The following is a 5,636-nucleotide window of genomic DNA, read 5'->3' on the forward strand; positions in this document are numbered from 1 at the left end:
CGGGTAAAGATAAAGGTGCGCTGCTTCACCTGAAGCCGCCCACGTCACTTTCGCCAAGACGGACCACCTAATGGTGCGTCCAAGATCCGCCGGAAAAATGGGAATTCTGACCATTTACGTACTTCAAGTAATTTTTAATGTAACCACTACTGAATGTCTTCAAGCTCAGTATGCAGGGAGGAATTACTCAAACGCTCAAAGTGACTTTAAAGTGAGGCCATGACAGTAATGCCTTCAACTTAAGGATGTACATATATTTCAGGATGTGGTGCATCCCTGAGAACAATAACTTTGGATCTGAAACAAATTGGGAAAAAAGTGGTCTGGTGGCACAACTTGCACCTGGTGCGGGGTAAGTTTGGTGGGGGAATACGTTGGGGTAAATTGTGCCAGTGATTTCTGAAGTAAAACAGAACATTTTAATGTTATGAACTGTAATGCGATATGAAAGCAAGACAAATTCAATACAAAATTACTCATTTAAGGTTTATTTAGATATTGTCACCCTATTAAACTGTTAAATAAGTCATATTTTGTAGTTTTTGGGAAAACACAAAAAACTTAAATACACAATATATGATATTTGTGAATCATTTCAGACAAAAAGGCTTTGGCAATTAGATTCCTGTTGACATACATAGAACGCTGTCTGTCAATTCTGTAACATATAAGAATAAAGTGACTAGGCTAATTTCTAAACATCCTATTCGGACTTAGGCCACTTAAATATTTAATAAAACTTCTCTTTAATAACATAGGTAGGTAGGCCTAAGTCAAACACTGATGAGGCATGCCCATCTCCTAACTTCTCCAAATTATCCCCTGTGAGTATGTAGGTCTAGGTGGTCTGGATCTGGCCTTCTATGAGTTGAGAGTTGAGATGTCAACTCTCTTCTGAGCTACTGTAGACAGTCACTTTCTATTTGGGTTTGGTTGGTTTGGACACTTTCAGAGCCCCTCTCTTCTTATTTTTATTCATTTTCATTTTTCATCCCTTTTATTTTCTCTGTTGTGTGTGTTCTCCAGTTCATCTTCAGTGCTGTCATCAAGTGGAAGGCCCATGGTGCTTTCTTCAGAGCTACTGTGCACAACCTTTTTCTTTATGATTTAGGTTTGATTTGAGCCTTTCAGAGCCCATTTCTTCTACCTTTCATTCTTTTTCTTTTCTTTTTCAGCCTTTTTATCTTGTTTTTCTTTGTGTGTGCCTGCTGGATCATGCTAGTTTTTCAAACTTGTGGGTCTGGGGTGAGTTGTGCCACTGGCACAACTTAACCCAGGCCCTTTGGCACAAATCACCCCAGACCCACAAGTTTGAAAAACTAGCATGATCCAGCAGTTGAGAGCTAACATCATGCTAACTCTATAGACTCATTGTGTAGCCTGTTAAAGCACTAAAACATGTGTGAAATGTTTTCATGTCTATAATTGTTCAGACACTATAATCAAAAAAACTTAATCATAGAAATTTTAACTTTGAAAGGAAAAACACAGTTTTTTGAGCTAAAATGGGCTTACATCTCATGCCATGTGTCTCGTTTCTTTGGAGGATGAGTAAAATGGATGGCTTTTCAAAATTATGTGGTCACATGACCAATTTCTTCTATGGTTTTCCAAAAACAAGGGGTGGATCTACTTCCCCCCTGGCACAAATCACCCCACTCTCCTAAGTGGACTGTACATGTATAGCGCCTTCTAGTCTTCCGACCTTTCAAAGCACTTTACACTACACGTCACATTCACCCCATTCAAACACATTCATACACTGATGGCAGAGAAACCCATGCAACGTGCCAACTGCTCATCAGATGGGAAGTGATCTCTGCTCCATCACAGTGTAGACATCAATGGTTTGCGAGGCTGTTGAGGTCTTTCTGGACTGGTTAAAATCAAGGGCAGCTGAACTGGTTGAAGATACTTTTTTTTGCCCCTCATCCAAGAGGCTTCTTCAGTTGTGGTAGGGAATCCCAGCTATTTAACCTTGGTGGGATCGATACAGCTTGGTTTGTTATTGTTCCTGGCTGTTGTGACACTATTCGTTATGGTTGTTGGAGACACCCGAGGCTGACCAACGACAATAGTTGGCATTCTCACGTAAGATTAAATGTAAGCATAGTAAGTGGATAAGTGGTGTCTCAAACCTCCTCCCAGGTTGAGAGATGGTCTCTCCATTCAGGTATAAATGGCTTCCTTGACTCCTCTTTCATACTATCCATCCTCCCTGTCTTCAATATGCACATGCTGATCCTGCTGAATCTTGAACTGAGGTGTTGGCCCTTCTGTGTTGAGCCAGCATTTGTGTAGAGGTTTAGTATCACCAATTAACATGTTGGTGCATTCCTCGCTGCATTGGACCGCATACACTAGATTGATTTTCTTGTGTTTGGGTGTGCGGTCTTCCAGGTGGACCAGTATATGTCTTAGCATATTCTTGTTGAAAATCCTCCTGAGTGATACTCCAGACACGTTTGGAATCACAATGCTGTTGCGTTCTCGCTTCTTTCCTTATGACTTGTAGTATAGTATTAGTATTCCTTCTATATCTTGTGGCAGTTTTCACAAAGTTCCAGTTTGGATACCCACAAACTGTTCACAGCTCAGTGGTGCAAGGTTCTGATAACTACTAGTCAGGAAGGCCAAACTGTTATTGTTGACATCCTCTTGTATGAACTGGATGTTACTGTCCACGTAGTCAGTGTCTTTTGTAATATTGACCCATGTTTCTGTCTATAGAATCCTCCTTTGTACTGGAAATATGCGGTGTTCAGACAGAGGTCCAGCAGTTTACAAATCGGCCCAGACAACAGATGGGTGAAGAACTTGTCAGATAGTAAACTCACCACATTCGTCACAACAGCCAGCGAACCAAGCAGTATGAATCATCTTGACGACAACTCCACAGAGGTTAAATAGCTGGGATTCCTTACCAGAAGAGAGGCAAAACGTCTTTGAACTTCTATCTTCAGCCAGTCCAGTTGCCTTCCTTGGATTGTTGGGTTTCTGAAAATATCATCACAGAGTACGGTCTTGACCTGCTCTTTTATGAAAAGCGCTCTGAGATAACTGTTGTTGTGATTTGGCGCTATATAGATAAAATTGAATGGAACTGAATTGAATGTATGTTCTTTGTATTTCAAAGAAAATAAATCCACAGAGGTAATTAATCCTAAAGTTGAAGCTCTCAGCTTCACCAGTACACAGTACAATTATTGTACTGCGTGTCTGTATTTTCTAAATGTTGTTTGTCTGACAACATCAAACAAGTGAGTCACCTTGAAAACATCTTATTACATACACTCTCTGAGGCCTGGGCCTGTTCCATGAAGCAGATTGACTCAGTGATCAGGTGTGTTCACGTCAGTCCATGTTGCAGATAGGAGAGTTCCAAGTTTTACTTAGCAAAGCTGCTTCTTGGAACAGGTCTCTGAACACACCTCAAACATTGTTTGAGTTATGAGGAAGAAGCAGGACACAATCCACTTATTATTTTGTAATGTGTCTGTAGTTATGAAAACAAACATCTGATCAAAAATGAGACACTTTCACTCAGTGACCTCATCATCCTCTTTATAAAAGCACCAGCTGTTAAGTTAGAGAGCTGCTGAGTTAGAGTGCAAGAAGTGAACAGTGTGACGTTCAGTTAAAGCTCTGTGATGTGCATGTTGTATAAAAACAGTAAATGATTGCAGTCAACTTAGAGAAGAAAATGTGTTAGATTACGCCCTATTTTTTAACAGAACCATGATGAATTCCTATACCACAGCACTCAATCAACTGACCAAAATATCTTTAGTAGCAGTATCATGTATTTTTTTGCGTGTTGTTGTTAGGTATAGAAAAACATTACCTGAACTGCACGTATGAAGCTGGATCCGTTCTTTTCTTCATCTATACCCATCTTGCTATTTATTTGGTGAGTAGCAATTTATTTGAATTCATAAATCATTGCAAAGTTTATCAGTGATGCTTCCACTTTGTCTGCATTACCCAATATGTGCACTTTCATGATTGAAGGATTCAGCAGCTTGCTGGAATTTCATAGATGATTGGCTATTAATCAGACAACACAAGGAGCTCATTTAAATTTCTACATATCGAAAATGTAAATGTGTGGACATACGTGTATTTTTCCAGTGATTCATTGGACAATTTATATGCTTCATTCGGGCTGTTCAAATGTATAGGTTGTATAGGTTAATTTTTGTGTTTGTTGTTTCTCTAACATTACAGATGCATCAGACAAGTACTGATAAGTAAGTACTTGCATGTTCATCACATGACACAATTGATCAGCTCATTTTTCAGACTCCTCAAACACTGAAATGTGCTGTTATTTTCTTGCTGTCTGAAGCCACATCATTGGAATGAATCCTGACAGAGGCACCAGAGCTGGAAGGGAAAAAGTCTTATCAAAGAAAACTGATCACTAACAAAAAGACAACCGCTAGGTAAAAGATAGCCGCTCTGCTTAGGAGACGCATGGACTCCTTTGACTCACATACAGTATTTTTTAACAAACACCAGCTCGTCTCAGTCCTCTGATTCTTTCTCCCTCTCAATCTCACCCTCCGTCTCCATTCCTCTCTCTTACAGATTAGAAAGTCTGAATCGTTCTTCCATTCTCTCACCTGATGTTATTTTTTATTCTCAGTCTTTCACTCATGACATCCCTTATTCTCACAGGTATTCTTCCTGTCATTCTCTCTGTGTTATTTGTGTTTTGTTAACAGTTTGAATGTTCCAGTCTGGGATGTTTTGGCTGGCGGAAGGGTTAGTTCTGGGCTTGGGATATTTGTTCTTTGGATATTTGTGTTTATGGTCCACATTATGATCAGAGGAAATGAGGGGCACACTTGCTGATTTTGTATGTTAGAAGGAATTCACATATCTGTTTCTCACATGCAGTCAGAGGGCTACCAAGGCTGGATTGTCTTCCAGCAATAAGTCATTAAGTCATTTACTAACCCACTCCTTGGACTGCCACATGTAACCATATGCCTTAAACCTGAACATGAGCAGTTCATATTTGAACAGGATGTAACATGTCTTTGCTTTGGCACTGTGTGCAGGTGCCAAGTCCTGTTGGAAAATGAAATCTGCATCTCTATAAAGTTGGTCAGCAGCAGGAAGCATGAAGTGCTCTAAAACTTCCTGGTAGACGGCTGCGTTGACCTTGGACCTCAGAAAACACAGTGGACCAACACCAGCAGATGACATGGCACCCCAAACCATCACTGACTGTGGAAACTTTACACTGGACTTCAAGCAACGTGGATTCTGTGCCTCTCCATCATCAGAGAACATAACTTTGGACCACTCAGCAGCAGTCCAGTCCTTTTTGTCTTTAGCCCAGGTGAGACACTTCTGACGCTGTGTCTTGTTCAAGAGTGGCTTGACACAAGGAATGCGACAGCTGAAACCCATGTCTTACATACGTCTGTGCGTGGTGGTTCTTGAAGCACTGACTCCAGCTGCAGTCCACTCTTTGTGAATCTCCCCCACATTTTTGAATGGGTTTTGTTTCACAATCCTCTCCAGGGTGCGGTTATCCCTATTGCTTGTACACTTTTTTCTACCACATCTTTTCCTTCCCTTCGCCTCTCTATTAATGTGCTTGGACACAGAGCTCTGTGAACAGC

Source organism: Micropterus dolomieu, linkage group LG20 (genome assembly GCF_021292245.1).
Source record: "Micropterus dolomieu isolate WLL.071019.BEF.003 ecotype Adirondacks linkage group LG20, ASM2129224v1, whole genome shotgun sequence".
Classification (NCBI taxonomy): Eukaryota; Metazoa; Chordata; class Actinopteri; order Centrarchiformes; family Centrarchidae; genus Micropterus; species Micropterus dolomieu.